Genomic DNA, 19,086 nt, shown 5'->3' on the forward strand with positions numbered 1-19,086 from the left:
AATCCTCAAACACACGGCATCATCTCATCTAACTACTCCCCTCTGAAACTTGCGCTTCCCAGTCGCCCCTTTAAACTATTGCGCTCCCTCGTCATTATCATCCAACTAATCTACCTGCGTCCCCACTACAGGTATCATTGTCACTAACTAACCTTACCGTTACCTAATGTCAATCTCTAGGGCCCTACACATTATATATCCTAACCCACCCGGGCTAGTTTTCACTGCCATAAACCCCATAAAACTAGTGCTCCTTTGCCCCCCCGCTGTGAGGGATGACAGAGTTGCCATCCCACCACATCGGGGACGTTCCACTACCAATTTTGCTCACCAAATTTCAGCCAATCAAAAATTTGCCAATCATCTGCCAATCACTGTACCATCACCAATCATCACCCTGCCAATCCTTTGCCAATCATCAAATTTTGTTTTTCTAATTTCGGGTCCAGACCACTATCCTCATCATTACAGTCTACTTACTAGTACCTCTCGGTGTGCCAATTCACTTCCAAAGCTCGGCTTCGTAAAGCCGAGCAATGAATGCGGTTTGTTTGGTGCCGGCGGCTGGATACGTCCGACACTCGGTGCAGGGAAGGAGGTTTACCTGGGCCGAGATCCCACGCACCACCTCGGCACGGGGCCATCCAATGTCCCGATGTCGACCTGCCGGAACGCCTCAACAAAAAGGGGTCGCCATGACGACCCTTCCTATTGGGCTGCCCGTTCCGCCTAGCGGAGCACGGACGCGGCCGTTCAAAGAGATGCCCAGCATGGATCGCGTACGGCGGTCCTTTCGAACCCGCCGTGGTTCGGATCCCCGCTGGTCCTCGCGGCACGCGAAACCCGGCACGCACCGAAGGGCCGATTCGGCTAAACGTCGTTCTAACCGCTAACCCGGTTACCGTCGATGCCTCACCTGCATGCTTACACCCCGCAGCCCGTTCCTTGCTCATATATCCAGCTGTTCCCATGCTCCTCGTCATTGCACCTTCTCTAACACACCCAGGTACACTCATTCCGCTCCCTGACTTGGTCACACACCTGACCACCGAACACCTTTGCACACACTCGTCGTTCGCACACCTCACCAACACACCTCTTCACGCCCCCTCCTCGGTCACCTCCTCTGTGACAATCATAGGTGTGTTCTCACTGGCACACCCAACCACGTGCCTCACGACCAATTCCAGTGTGCATTCCCACACATGCTCTACCATTCCAGGTGTGCATCCTTCCAATTCCAGGTGTACATCCTCTCTCACCTGTCACAACCAACTCACGCTCTGTGTCACTCTCACTACTTTCACCACCACTCTTGACAGCGCACTCACCCTTACTCTCGACAGCGCACTCTTTCCTCATGCACCTGTCCGTTACACACCTTTCTCGTGCACACTCTTGCGCACACTCTCCCGTTACATCCTCTGTAACACTCACCACAGGCGTGCATTCTCCCTTACTCCTGACAGCACACTCTCTCCTCATGCACCCGTCCGTTACACACCTTTCTCGCGCACCCTCTTGCGCACACTCCCCCGTTACATCCTCTGTAACACTCACCACAGGCGTGCATTCTCCCTTACTCTTGACAGCGCACTCTTTCCCCATGCACCTGTCCGTTACACACCTTTCTCGCGCACACTCTCCCGTTACATCCTCTGTAACACTCACCACAGGCGTGCATTCTCCCTTACTCTTGACAGCGCACTCTTTCCCCATGCACCTGTCTGTTACACACCTTCCTCACGCACTCTCTTGCGCACACTCTCCCGTTACTTCCTCCGTAACACTCACCACCGGCGTACATTCTCTCGTTACATCCTCTGTAACACTCCTCACTACGCGCTTCCATGTGCTCCCTTGCACACGCGCTACGACCGACTCACTCTCGACAGCACACTCACTCCTCGGCGCGCACTTTTTCCTCACACACCCCAGAGTCGGACATTCTCACACACCTCCTATTTCGCACACCAGACCTGTCGCACACTTCACCAACGGCCTCTCACGAACACCCGGATCCAATTCAACCCCCAAGCCGACTGAAGCTCCCCTCACATCATGTACATTTCCTCGTATATCGCCACTCACCTTGGCACCTCGTCTCCGCACCTCCTTTGCCACCTGCAAACTCTTTATTTGGGTAGTGAGCACACCATTATGAGTTGAGCACAGACCTTGTACATAATCCATCACCTCCTCCTTTATTTCTCTCTTAGTTTCTGTCCGTCTCTTCTTAATTTCACTCACCTCTTCTTCCACTTCCTCTAATTTTTGCTTCACCTCTTTTATTTCCCGGTGCGTCTCCTCAAGTTCGTCCTCTAAGGCTATCTTGACCGTCTCGATGTGCTTCCTCACCTCTCGGTCCTTCGTCTCCATTACCTCTGTCACCTCGTCCAACCTCTTTGTCAGTCCCTCACGTACCATCTGACATTGCCTCTGTGTCGCTATTAAGTCATTTCTAATGTCGTTTTGTGTCGCTTTTAACCCTCCTAGTACCGCAGTGTTCCTTTGAACCTGCTCCACTAACTCCGTCTGTCCCACCGTCAGCTGTTCTACTCCCCTCGTCAGACCCTCTATTCCCCCTTGTAACCTCGCCGTATTATTCCTCACTTCTTTCTCCATACGCTTTTCACCTCGCTTTACCTCCTCGCGTACCCCCGAGACCTCCTCACTTACACCTCGTCGTATCTCCTCTTTCATCTCCTCCCTCTCTTTTGTAGATGCCACCCTCATCTGTCCCAATTCATCCCTCTGAGCATCCAGTTTGGTTTCTACCCAGATTTTCACCTCCTCTATCTGCTCTCCCATTTGTTTAATTTCTCGGGCGGATTGCTCCCCTATTTCCCGCAATTTGCCTTCCATCCTATTTTCTAACCCCATTAACCCATTTTTCACCCCCTCTATCTGATTCTCCTGGGCAGCCATTCTATTTTCCACCCCCGTTAACCCATGTTTCACCCCTTCTATCCCATTGTCTAACCCCTCAAATTTCTTGTCTAATCCCTTAAAATTATTGTCTAACCCCTCACCGGTACCCCTCGCTTCGTCCCTCATTACCCCCAATTGCTCATTCTGAGTCCTCGCTTCGTCCCTCATTACCCCCAATTGCTCATTCTGAGCCCTCGCTTCGTCCCTCATTACTTCCATTTTTGCCATCATTTGAATCATAAATACTCGCATGTACTCTGGCATCTCTGGCTCGGCTGCCGCGACCACGGGCGCGGCTAAATTTGGTGCCGCTACACCCACGTGCGCGAGGACGCCATCTTGTGCACCTGATACCCCCTCAACCACCTCCTCCATATACATTTCCCCGAGGTCCTGGGTCGATTCCACCCCATCTATCTCTCCCACCGGCATCCCGTTGCCTTGACCAGCCATGGCGCGATTTCAAAATTCGGGTTTTGCTTTAAAACAACACAAATTTCCAGCAGCTCCAAATTTTGACCAAATTTTTTTTCCTAGATGTTTTTTTTAAAATTTGGTTCGGGCCTCGTATCTCACTCCCAGACACCAATTGTTACGGTACGCGGTTAAGGATGTTATGTTTGCCGAGCGGAGGCTCCGCGACCGAACAGTTGTTCCCCGACTAACCCCGATTCACCCAAACGTTGGCCGTATCGCACCACAGATACTCAATGTGGAAAAGACTAAGACGACGAATGCAAAGAGGAAGAAGAAGAAGACGTACAGAAGAGTAACGGGGTTTATTATTATTTACACACACATAAGCAAAAAGAGCAGTCACGGTATTTACAGCGGACATGAAAACGCAGGTGACACAGTGAAAATTACTAGCTTATACAGACTTAGTTACTACCCAGGACAGCACGAACAAAACAAACTCACGTACGCAAATGGGGAACTTGCAGGCAGGAATGGCTGGAAAGGATGAGCAGGTGGGATCACAGGGCACAGAGAGCAGGTCCACTCCGGGCGGGAAGTGGGGAGCCGGCAGCTCCTTGTAATCCGCTTTACAGCGCACGCCAGCAGCTCCTGGTATTCGGCTTTACAGCGCACGCCGGCAGGGTCACTCGTTGCCCCGTCAGGGCTTCACGCGGCTGGTTGAAACGGGGCTGGACTCCTCTGCCGTATCTCTCGTGTAGCTTGTCCCAGCGATCGTCGCACCCTTCTGTCCAAACCTTCCACGCGGGTCTGACACGCCCTCCTCGGTTTTGGTACCGCCCTCCTCCCCCGTGCTCTGTTTCGTGACCTTGTATGGTAATCCCACGGGCTTGTCTCCTTATTTGGGCATGGTGCCGACGGCACGCCCCTCGTGGCGAGCCACGGGCTTGTTTCCTTATTTGGGCATGGGGCTGAACAGCCCCGCCCTTCGTGGCGCGCCCTGGGCTTGCCTCGCCCGGGCGACCCCGCCCCTCCTGTTCAAACAGAGCACGGAGCACATATTCACTATAGCAGCGAAATGAGAGGGCGTGCACCCCATGCTTGTGAACTGCTTTACCCGCAGATGGAGAGTTTGGCTGGGAAATGGAAGTATTGAAGGGGAGCTATTCTTAATTGATTCGGTGCAATGGAGTATTATTCTAATGGAAGACAAGGCCTTACTCTAAAACACATAATAAGATATAAGCTACTGAACAAGGGTTTTATCGGGTCCTGCAATGTGGTGTTTCATGGAATAACTACCGGGACGCCCTTTTTACCTTTACACAACTCTGGAGGCAGGAGGGGCCATATCCAACCAATGTTACACAACAATTTACCACTACAATACACACAATCAAAAAAATGCAATCCTCATATCCGCAACAATATGTATGTGTATTTGTGTGTGCATGTGTTTGTGAATATGTGTGTATGTGTGTATATGTGTGTGTATTTGTGTGTACATTTGTGTGTATATGTGTGTTTATATATGTGTGTGTATGTGAATGTGTGTGTATATATATATATATATATATATATATATATATACATATATATATATATATATATATATATATGTATACTAGCTTGGCTCGGCTCGCTGCGCTCGCCTCACTAAGCGTCGATACTGAGGAACGGGCTTATTTTAGCCGAGTCTAATGACTGTACCTGAGTTACTGTGTTGTCATGATTTACACCAATCATAATACAAACAATTACTTTGCACAAATGTATTTGTTGTGTTTGTGATATCACATTTTTAGAGGCAATATAGGTTGAAGATTCAGGTTGAATGTTTTTTTTTCAAGAAAGAACCCCTCAGCACATACAAAGGGGAGGGGTAGGTGCAGACTGGAAGTTTGGGACGATTACACCTCACCACCACAAAATTAAAAACACCTCACCACCACGAAATTGAAAACACTTCACAGCCATAAAACACAAAATAAAAACACCTCACAGCCATAAAACACAGAATAAAAACACCTCACAGCCATAAAACACGTCATAAAAACACCTCACCACCACGAAATTAAAAACACCTCACAGCCATTAAACACGTAATAAAAATTCCTCACCACCACGAAATAAAAAACACCTCACAGTCATAAAACATGTAATAAAAACACCCCACAGCCATAAAACACGTAATAAAAACACCTCACCACCACAAAATTAAAAACACCTCACAGCCATAAAACACAAAATAAAAACACCTCACAGCCATAAAACACGTCATAAAAACACCTCACCACCACGAAATTAAAAACACCTCACAACCATTAAACACGTAATAAAAATACCTCACCACCACGAAATTAAAAACACCTCACAGTCATAAAACATGTAATAAAAACACCCCACAGCCATAAAACACGTAATAAAAACACCTCACAGCCATAAAACACGTAATAAAAACACCTCACCACCACGAAATTAAAAACACCTCACAGCCATAAAACACGTAATAAAAACACCTCACAGCCATAAAACACGTAATAAAAACACCTCACCACCACGAAATTAAAAACACGTCACAGCCATAAAACACGTAATAAAAACACCTCACCACCACGAAATTAAAAACATGTCACAGCCATAAAACACGTAATAAAAACACCTCACAGCCATAAAACACGTAATAAAAACACCTCACAGCCATAAAACACGAAATAAAAACACCTCACCACCACGAAATTAAAAACACGTCACAGCCATAAAACACGTAATAAAAACACCTCACCACCACGAAATTAAAAACACGTCACAGCCATAAAACACATAATAAAAACACCTCACAGCCATAAAACACGTAATAAAAACACACCACCACAAAATTAAAAACACCTCACAGCCATAAAACACGTAATAAAAACACCTCACAGCCATAAAACACGTAATAAAAACACCTCACCACCACAAAATTTAAAACACCTCACAGCCATAAAACACGGAATGAAAACACCTCACAGCCATAAAACACGTAATAAAAACACCTCACAGCCATAAAACACGTAATAAAAACACCTCACAGCCATAAAACACGTAATAAAAACACCTCACAGCCATAAAACACGTAATAAAAACACCTCACCACCATGAAATTAAAAACACCTCACAGCCATAAAACACGTAATAAAAACACCTCACAGCCATAAAACACGTAATGAAAACACCTCACGGCCATAAAATACGGAATAAAAACACCTCACAGCCATAAAACACGTAATAAAAACACCTCATAGCCATAAAACACGTAAAAAAAACACCTCACCACCACAAAATTTAGAATACCTCACAGCCATAAAACACGTAATAAAAACACCTCACAACCATGAAATTAAAAACACCTCACAGCCATAAAACACGTAATAAAGACACCTCACAGCCATAAAACATGTAATAAAAACACCTCATAGCCATAAAACACGTAAAAAAAACACCTCACAGATACGAAATTAAAAACACCTCACCACCACATAATTCAAAACAGCTCATCACCAACTAATTCAAAACACCTCACCACCACATAATTAAAAACACCTCACCACCACGTAATTATAAATACCTCACCACCACGTAAATCAAAATACCTCACCACCATGTGATTTAAAAACACCTCACCACCATGTGATTTAAAAACACCTCACCACCATGTGATTTGAACACACCTCACCACCATGTGATTTAAAAAGACGTCACCGCCACGTCATTTAAAAACACCTCACCACCATGTGATTTAAAAACACGTCACCACCACGTCATTTAAAAACACCTCACCACCATGTGATTTAAACACAACTCACCACCATGTGATTTAAAAACGCCTCACCACCACGTCATTGAAAAACACCTCACCACCACATAATTCAAAATACCTCACCACCACGTGATGCAAAACCACCACAACGTTATTAAAAACACTTCACAACCACGGAAACAAAAGTTTGAGGAAGTCGTTAAGTGACGACACAGACTCTGCCCAGATGTGTAGATATATAGATAAATGACTGTACCAGAGTTGCCGTTTTGTCATGGTTTAAACCAATCATAATTCAAACAATTATTTTGCACAAATGTATTTGTTGTGTTTTTGATATCACATTTTTAGAGGCAATTTAGGTTGAAGATTCAGGTTGAATGTTTTTTTTTCAAGAAAGAACCCCTCAGCACATACAAAGGGGAGGGGAAGGTGCAGACTGGAAGTTTGGGACGATTACACCTCACCACCACAAAATTAAAAACCCCTCACCACCACGAAATTGAAAACACTTCACAGCCATAAAACACAAAATAAAAACACCTCACAGCCATAAAACACATAATAAAAACACCTCACAGCCATAAAACACGTCATAAAAACACCTCACCACCACGAAATTAAAAACACCTCACAGCCATTAAACACGTAATAAAAATACCTCACCACCCCGAAATTAAAAACACCTCACAGTCATAAAACATGTAATAAAAACACCCCACAGCCATAAAACACGTCATAAAAACACACCACCACAAAATTAAAAACACCTCACAGCCATAAAACACGTAATAAAAACACCTCACAGCCATAAAACACGTCATAAAAACACACCACCACAAAATTAAAAACACCTCACAGCCATTAAACACGTAATAAAAAATACCTCACCACCACGAAATTAAAAACACCTCACAGTCATAAAACATGTAATAAAAACACCCCACAGCCATAAAACACGTCATAAAAACACACCACCACAAAATTAAAAACACCTCACAGCCATAAAACACGTAATAAAAACACCTCACAGCCATAAAACACGTAATAAAAACACCTCACCACCACGAAATTAAAAACACGTCACAGCCATAAAACACGTAATAAAAACACCTCACCACCACGAAATTAAAAACACGTCACAGCCATAAAACACGTAATAAAAACACCTCACAGCCATAAAACACGTAATAAAAACACACCACCACAAAATTAAAAACACCTCACAGCCATAAAACACGTAATAAAAACACCACAGCCATAAAACACGTAATAAAAACACCTCACAGCCATAAAACACGTAATAAAAACACCTCACCACCACAAAATTAAAAACACCTCACAGCCATAAAACACGTAATAAAAACACCTCACAACCATAAAACACGTCATAAAAACACACCACCACAAAATTAAAAACACCTCACAGCCATTAAACACGTAATAAAAAACACCTCACCACCATGAAATTAAAAACACCTCACAGCCATAAAACACGTAATAAAAACACCTCACAGCCATAAAACACGTAATGAAAACACCTCACGGCCATAAAATACGGAATAAAAACACCTCACAGCCATAAAACACGTAATAAAAACACCTCATAGCCATAAAACACGTAAAAAAAACACCTCACCACCACAAAATTTAGAACACCTCACAGCCATAAAACACGTAATAAAAACACCTCACAACCATGAAATTAAAAACACCTCACAGCCATAAAACACGTAATAAAGACACCTCACAGCCATAAAACATGTAATAAAAACACCTCATAGCCATAAAACACGTAAAAAAAACACCTCACAGATACGAAATTAAAAACACCTCACCACCACATAATTCAAAACAGCTCATCACCAACTAATTCAAAACACCTCACCACCACATAATTAAAAACACCTCACCACCACGTAATTATAAATACCTCACCACCACGTAAATCAAAATACCTCACCACCATGTGATTTAAAAACACCTCACCACCATGTGATTTAAAAACACCTCACCACCATGTGATTTAAACACACCTCACCACCATGTGATTTAAAAAGACGTCACCACCACGTCATTTAAAAACACCTCACCACCATGTGATTTAAAAACACGTCACCACCACGTCATTTAAAAACACCTCACCACCATGTGATTTAAACACAACTCACCACCATGTGATTTAAAAACGCCTCACCACCACGTCATTGAAAAACACCTCACCACCACATAATTCAAAATACCTCACCACCACGTGATGCAAAACCACCACAACGTTATTAAAAACACTTCACAACCACGGAAACAAAAGTTTGAGGAAGTCGTTAAGTGACGACACAGACTCTGCCCAGATGTGTAGATATATAGATAAATGACTGTACCAGAGTTGCCGTTTTGTCATGGTTTAAACCAATCATAATTCAAACAATTATTTTGCACAAATGTATTTGTTGTGTTTTTGATATCACATTTTTAGAGGCAATTTAGGTTGAAGATTCAGGTTGAATGTTTTTTTTTCAAGAAAGAACCCCTCAGCACATACAAAGGGGAGGGGAAGGTGCAGACTGGAAGTTTGGGACGATTACACCTCACCACCACAAAATTAAAAACCCCTCACCACCACGAAATTGAAAACACTTCACAGCCATAAAACACAAAATAAAAACACCTCACAGCCATAAAACACATAATAAAAACACCTCACAGCCATAAAACACGTCATAAAAACACCTCACCACCACGAAATTAAAAACACCTCACAGCCATTAAACACGTAATAAAAATACCTCACCACCACGAAATTAAAAACACCTCACAGTCATAAAACATGTAATAAAAACACCCCACAGCCATAAAACACGTCATAAAAACACACCACCACAAAATTAAAAACACCTCACAGCCATAAAACACGTAATAAAAACACCTCACAGCCATAAAACACGTCATAAAAACACACCACCACAAAATTAAAAACACATCACAGCCATTAAACACGTAATAAAAAATACCTCACCACCACGAAATTAAAAACACCTCACAGTCATAAAACATGTAATAAAAACACCCCACAGCCATAAAACACGTCATAAAAACACACCACCACAAAATTAAAAACACCTCACAGCCATAAAACACGTAATAAAAACACCTCACAGCCATAAAACACGTAATAAAAACACCTCACCACCACGAAGTTAAAAACACGTCACAGCCATAAAACACGTAATAAAAACACCTCACCACCACGAAATTAAAAACACGTCACAGCCATAAAACACGTAATAAAAACACCTCACAGCCATAAAACACGTAATAAAAACACACCACCACAAAATTAAAAACACCTCACAGCCATAAAACACGTAATAAAAACACCTCACAGCCATAAAACACGTAATAAAAACACCTCACAGCCATAAAACACGTAATAAAAACACCTCACCACCACAAAATTTAAAACACCTCACAGCCATAAAACACGTAATAAAAACACCTCACCACCACAAAATTTAAAACACCTCACAGCCATAAAACACGGAATGAAAACACCTCACAGCCATAAAACACGTAATAAAAACACCTCACCACCATAAAACACGTAATAAAAACACTTCACCACCATGAAATTAAAAACACCTCACAGCCATAAAACACGTAATAAAAACACCTCACAGCCATAAAACACGTAATAAAAACACCTCACCACCACAAAATTTAAAACACCTCACAGCCATAAAACACGTAATAAAAACACCTCACAGCCATAAAACACGTAATAAAAACACCTCACAGCCATAAAACACGTAATAAAAACACCTCACAGCCATAAAACACGTAATAAAAACACCTCACAGCCATAAAACACGTAATAAAAACACCTCACAGCCATAAAACACATAATAAAAACACCTCACCACCACAAAATTTACACCACCTCACAGCCATAAAACACGTAATAAAAACACCTCACAGCCATAAAACATGTAATAAAAACACCTCACAACCATAAAACACGTAATAAAAACACCTCACCACCACAAAATTTAAAACACCTCACAGCCATAAAACACGTAATAAAAACACCTCACCACCACAAAATTTAAAACACCTCACAGCCATAAAACACGTAATAAAAACACCTCACCACCACAAAATTTAAAACACCTCACAGCCATAAAACATGTAATAAAAACACCTCACCACCACAAAATTTAAAACACCTCACAGCCATAAAACACGTAATAAAAACACCTCACAGCCATAAAACACGTAATAAAAACACCTCACAGCCATAAAACATGTAATAAAAACACCTCACGACCACAAAATTTAAAACACCTCACAGCCATAAAACACGTAATAAAAACACCTCACAACCATAAAACACGTAATAAAAACACCTCACCACCACAAAATTTAAAACACCTCACAGCCATAAAACACGTAATAAAAACACCTCACAGCCATAAAACACGTAATAAAAACACCTCACCACCACAAAATTTAAAACACCTCACCACCATGAAATTAAAAACACCTCACAGCCATAAAACACTTAATAAAGACACCTCACAGCCATAAAACATGTAATAAAAACACCTCACAGCCATAAAACACGTAATAAAAACACCTCACCACCACAAAATTTAAAACACCTCACAGCCATAAAACACGTAATAAAAACACCTCACCACCATGAAATTAAAAACACCTCACAGCCATAAAACACTTAATAAAGACACCTCACAGCCATAAAACATGTAATAAAAACACCTCATAGCCATAAAACACGTAAAAAAAACACCTCACAGATACGAAATTAAAAACACCTCACCACCATGTCATTTAAAAACACCTCACCACTACATAATTCAAAACAGCTCATCACCAACTAATTCAAAACACCTCACCACATAATTAAAAACACCTCACCACCACGTAATTATAAATACCTCACCACCACGTAAATCAAAATACCTCACCACCATGTGATTTAAAAACACCTCACCACCATGTGATTTAAAAACACCTCACCACCATGTGATTTAAAAACACCTCACCACCATGTGATTTAAACACAACTCACCACCATGTGATTCAAACACAACCCACCACCATGTGATTTAAAAACGCCTCACCACCACGTCATTGAAAAACACCTCACCACCACATAATTCAAAATACCTCACCACCACGTGATGCAAAACCACCACAACGTTATTAAAAACACTTCACAACCACGGAAACAAAAGTTTGAGGAAGTCGTTAAGTGACGACACAGACTCTGCCCAGATGTGTAGATATATAGATAAATGACTGTACCAGAGTTGCCGTTTTGTCATGGTTTAAACCAATCATAATTCAAACAATTATTTTGCACAAATGTATTTGTTGTGTTTTTGATATCACATTTTTAGAGGCAATTTAGGTTGAAGATTCAGGTTGAATGTTTTTTTTTCAAGAAAGAACCCCTCAGCACATACAAAGGGGAGGGGAAGGTGCAGACTGGAAGTTTGGGACGATTACACCTCACCACCACAAAATTAAAAACCCCTCACCACCACGAAATTGAAAACACTTCACAGCCATAAAACACAAAATAAAAACACCTCACAGCCATAAAACACGTCATAAAAACACCTCACCACCACGAAATTAAAAACACCTCACAGCCATTAAACACGTAATAAAAATACCTCACCACCACGAAATTAAAAACACCTCACAGTCATAAAACATGTAATAAAAACACCCCACAGCCATAAAACACGTCATAAAAACACACCACCACAAAATTAAAAACACCTCACAGCCATAAAACACGTAATAAAAACACCTCACAGCCATAAAACACGTAATAAAAACACCTCACCACCACGAAATTAAAAACACGTCACAGCCATAAAACACGTAATAAAAATACCTCACCACCACGAAATTAAAAACACCTCACAGCCATTAAACACGTAATAAAAACACCTCACCACCACGAAATTAAAAACACGTCACAGCCATAAAACACATAATAAAAACACCTCACAGCCATAAAACACGTCATAAAAACACCTCACCACCACGAAATTAAAAACACCTCACAGCCATTAAACACGTAATAAAAATACCTCACCACCACGAAATTAAAAACACCTCACAGTCATAAAACATGTAATAAAAACACCCCACAGCCATAAAACACGTCATAAAAACACACCACCACAAAATTAAAAACACCTCACAGCCATAAAACACGTAATAAAAACACCTCACAGCCATAAAACACGTCATAAAAACACACCACCACAAAATTAAAAACACCTCACAGCCATTAAACACGTAATAAAAAATACCTCACCACCACGAAATTAAAAACACCTCACAGTCATAAAACATGTAATAAAAACACCCCACAGCCATAAAACACGTCATAAAAACACACCACCACAAAATTAAAAACACCTCACAGCCATAAAACACGTAATAAAAACACCTCACAGCCATAAAACACGTAATAAAAACACCTCACCACCACGAAATTAAAAACACGTCACAGCCATAAAACACGTAATAAAAACACCTCACCACCACGAAATTAAAAACACGTCACAGCCATAAAACACGTAATAAAAACACCTCACCACCACGAAATTAAAAACACGTCACAGCCATAAAACACGTAATAAAAACACCTCACAGCCATAAAACACGTAATAAAAACACACCACCACAAAATTAAAAACACCTCACAGCCATAAAACACGTAATAAAAACACCTCACAGCCATAAAACACGTAATAAAAACACCTCACAGCCATAAAACACGTAATAAAAACACCTCACCACCACAAAATTTAAAACACCTCACAGCCATAAAACACGTAATAAAAACACCTCACCACCACAAAATTTAAAACACCTCACAGCCATAAAACACGGAATGAAAACACCTCACAGCCATAAAACACGTAATAAAAACACCTCACAGCCATAAAACACGTAATAAAAACACTTCACCACCATGAAATTAAAAACACCTCACAGCCATAAAACACGTAATAAAAACACCTCACAGCCATAAAACACGTAATAAAAACACCTCACCACCACAAAATTTAAAACACCTCACAGCCATAAAACACGTAATAAAAACACCTCACAGCCATAAAACACGTAATAAAAACACCTCACAGCCATAAAACACGTAATAAAAACACCTCACAGCCATAAAACACGTAATAAAAACACCTCACAGCCATAAAACACGTAATAAAAACACCTCACAGCCATAAAACACATAATAAAAACACCTCACCACCACAAAATTTAAACCACCTCACAGCCATAAAACACGTAATAAAAACACCTCACAGCCATAAAACATGTAATAAAAACACCTCACAACCATAAAACACGTAATAAAAACACCTCACCACCACAAAATTTAAAACACCTCACAGCCATAAAACACGTAATAAAAACACCTCACCACCACAAAATTTAAAACACCTCACAGCCATAAAACATGTAATAAAAACACCTCACCACCACAAAATTTAAAACACCTCACAGCCATAAAACACGTAATAAAAACACCTCACAACCATAAAACACGTAATAAAAACACCTCACCACCACAAAATTTAAAACACCTCACAGCCATAAAACACGTAATAAAAACACCTCACAGCCATAAAACACGTAATAAAAACACCTCACAGCCATAAAACACGTAATAAAAACACCTCACCACCACAAAATTTAAAACACCTCACCACCATGAAATTAAAAACACCTCACAGCCATAAAACACTTAATAAAGACACCTCACAGCCATAAAACATGTAATAAAAACACCTCACAGCCATAAAACATGTAATAAAAACACCTCACAGCCATAAAACACGTAATAAAAACACCTCACCACCACAAAATTTAAAACACCTCACAGCCATAAAACACGTAATAAAAACACCTCACCACCATGAAATTAAAAACACCTCACAGCCATAAAACACTTAATAAAGACACCTCACAGCCATAAAACATGTAATAAAAACACCTCATAGCCATAAAACACGTAAAAAAAACACCTCACAGATACGAAATTAAAAACACCTCACCACCATGTCATTTAAAAACACCTCACCACTACATAATTCAAAACAGCTCATCACCAACTAATTCAAAACACCTCACCACCACATAATTAAAAACACCTCACCACCACGTAATTATAAATACCTCACCACCACGTAAATCAAAATACCTCACCACCATGTGATTTAAAAACACCTCACCACCATGTGATTTAAAAACACCTCACCACCATGTGATTTAAAAACACCTCACCACCATGTGATTTAAACACAACTCACCACCATGTGATTCAAACACAACCCACCACCATGTGATTTAAAAACGCCTCACCACCACGTCATTGAAAAACACCTCTCCACCATGTGATTTAAAAACACCTCACCACCATGTGATTTAAAAACACCTCACCACCATGTGATTTAAACACAACTCACCACCATGTGATTAAAATACAACTCACCACCATGTGATTTAAAAACGCCTCACCACCACGTCATTGAAAAACACCTCACCACCATGTGATTTAAACACACCTCACCACCATGTGATTTAAAAACGCCTCACCACCACGTCATTGAAAAACACTCACCACCATGTGATTTAAAAACACCTCACCACCATGTGATTTAAAAACACCTCACCACCACATAATTCAAAATACGTCACCACCACGTGATTCAAAACCACCACAACGTTATTAAAAACACTTCACAACAACGGAAACAAAAGTTTGAGGGAGTCGTTAAGTGTCAACACAGACACTGCCCAGATGTGTAGATATATAGATAAATGACTGTACCCGAGTTGCCGTTTTGTCATGGTTTAAACCAATCATAATTCAAACAATTATTTTGCACAAATGTATTTGTAATATACGTGATATCACATTTTATAAACAATTGAAGTTGGAAAATAAAAATTCCCAAAGAAATTCCCCCCCCCCAAAAAAAAAAAAGGAAAATTTTTCAAATAAAATAACCTGAGGACATACCGACGGGAGAGATGTGCATTGCAGAAGTTTGGTACGATTTCACAAAAGTTTGAGAAAGTAGTTCAGTGACAACACAACACAGGACAGGACAGATGCTGCACAGATATATATATATATATATATATATATATATATATATATATATATATATATATATATATATATGTGTGTGTGTGTGTGTTTGTGTTTGTGCGTGTATATGCATGTGTATGTTGTGTGTGTGTGTGTGAGTGTATATGTGCATATATGTGTGTATATGTTTGTGTGTGTGTTTCGTTGTTTGTTATCTCCAAATGTGGGTTTCAGAAGGTGGAACGGGGCCCTCCCATGTCTCGAAGTATACACCTTTGTGTGTGCATGCAAATTGCTGTTGTTTGGCTGCTATCTTCATGCTTGGGTGGGTTTTATGAGATGGAACGGATACTTTCCAGGTCTCAAATGATCCACCTCCGTTTACGTATGTGATATATTGACGTCTCAAAGACGTATGTGTGATATATTGAAAAATAAAACCTTGGCGTCTCTTGCACTATTTTGGGGTAATCTCGTTCCGAGAACATTTTGAACACCCTTTAAGCGATGTTCCACTCCCTGCTTCCTGTTGCCCGCTTTCGCTACTCGTTCTCAGTATTGTAACGACAGGGTTGAAACTCCTACAGTGTTTCATATTTAGGCAGGTAACCATTGTCGAACCAAAGTTTGACAATATCCCACAACTACTGACAGTCCAAGTTGCCCATGCATGCATCAGTTAATACTAATTCACATCCAGACAGTGTGATTTGAATATAATTTAAAATATTAAGTTTGTTTGCATTGCTTCCGCGAGATTAATCAATTTCTTTTTTCCGTAAGACTATAAGACACGTGAAATATTTTTTTCCGATTGATGTGGAAAAAGACACTTACTTGTGTATTTTTATTACTCCCGCCAGGAAGTAATGCATTCGATCGTGTCTGTCCGTGTGTGTGTGTGCATGTGTTTGTGAACAAGATATCTGGAAAAGTTCTGAACGGATTTGGATGAAAGTTGGTGGGATGATTGCCCTTGGGATAAGGAAGAATTGATTAGTTTTTGGTGAAGCTCAGGATATTATTCCGGATCCAGGAATTTTTTGAAGGATTGTTTACCATTGGAAGATAGGGCTCATTTTTTTTAAACAGTATCTTCTATATATTCTATATTTAACATTATGATATGAAAATAGTTTTCATATTTGTTGTAAATGTAGTTTAAACTCGTGGTTAAGCGTTAGAGCGGTGTATTGTTTAGCAGTGTCATCTTCAATGTTCATTTTTTTTTCGCATAAAGACATATTCTCTCATTTTAAAACTACCAACGTGTGTATTCGGTTTCCCCGTTTCATAAAATGTATCGTTTGATATATCACTGTTATAATGCTTTAAAACAGTTTTGTTTTTTTTAACCTCAGAAGAGATGTCAACATTTACTTCAGGGAATGTCAATCGCGGTGTCAGTATTTGATGAACTTATAAAGACTTAGGTGAGTTATAAATGTGACAAGCATGTGCATGGGATTCTTCCCAGAAGAATGAGTGGTCGCATGAGCTTGTACGACTTAAAATGAGCGAGTTTTGTTTGACGTTTGGGCCAGTTTTACATGTTGTATCCCTAAGGAATGAAACGAACGTTTTCCTGGCTTACAATTTTATTTGAAGTCACACATACCTCAAAATACACTCACTTATATAGAATTGAACGCTGAATCCGAAAATGTAAGTGAAATTGCCTTGTTTTTTTTTTAACATTATCTTCTATATATTCTAAATATATATCTGTGCAGCGTCTGTCTTGTGTTGTCACTGAACTACTCCCTCAAACGTTTGTGAAATCGTACTATTCCAACTTGACCCACGGCGGGAGTATGCGCTCTACTGAGTGGCGTTCTAGTTATTTATTTGTTTTTCGATTTGCAATCAAGGCACATGGTAGAGGTATCATGCTGGCAGGGAGGCTTGAGTGTGTAACAGGTGGACATCGGTCGTGATAATAAACAGGATACCTTAGTTGGGAATGTGCTCGCCCCTGAGCTGTCTGGTCTTGGATTTGTTCCTCTTTGGAATCGAATACAACTAAAAATGTTTTCCTGCTGCATTGCTGGCAAAGGACGTTGCATCTTCATTCTTAAGCTGTACTGCACTGGGAGTGGGGATTGGTGACAATGTGACGATTATGTGACGATGACAAAATGTGACGATGTGACGTCACATCACATCACAAAATGTGACGATGTGACAAATGTGACGTCACAAAATGTGACGAAAATGTGACAATGTGACGATTATGTGACGATGACAAAATGTTCAATTTTGGTGAAGATCTGAATATGGATTCGGATATGATAATTATTTAACTTTTAAGTGATTCTTCACCGTTGAGAGATCGGGCCAAAAGCGATACATAGCAGGACATCTCAAAAAGTTATGGATGGATTTGGACGAAACTTGTTGGACAGGTTGTGTGTTTGACAAAGACTAATCGATTCGATTTTGGTGAAGATCTGATTATGCATCCGGATACGATAATTGTTTTTATTTTTTAAGTGATTCTTCACCATTGAATGATGGGGCTAAAAACGATATATCACGTGATATTTCAAAAAGTTGTGGATGGATTTGGACGAAACTTGGTGGATGAGTCGGGTAAATGACAAGAATAAGCTGATTCGATTTTGGTTCAGGTCTGAATCCGCATCCGGCCTATCAGAGGGATACAAAAGGTAAACTGTTCAGCCTGCAGAGGTATGCTCTCTACCGAGTTCCGCTCTAATTGCACATGTTTTTTGGGCAACAAACACAGGTGAATAAGGGTTGCATGCATTAGGAC

At 40.5% G+C, this 19,086-nt stretch overlaps 1 protein-coding gene across 2 annotated transcripts in view; it reads left to right on the forward strand.

Annotated features, from left to right (window-relative positions):
* LOC137423117 (potassium voltage-gated channel subfamily A member 1-like) overlaps positions 1-19,086 on the forward strand; it is a 188,715-nt gene that overhangs the window by 108,328 nt on the left and 61,301 nt on the right. The window lies entirely within an intron of this gene.

The sequence above is a fragment of the Myxine glutinosa genome, chromosome 3 (assembly GCF_964187855.1).
Source record: "Myxine glutinosa chromosome 3, kmMyxGlut1.1, whole genome shotgun sequence".
Lineage (NCBI taxonomy): Eukaryota > Metazoa > Chordata > Myxini > Myxiniformes > Myxinidae > Myxine > Myxine glutinosa.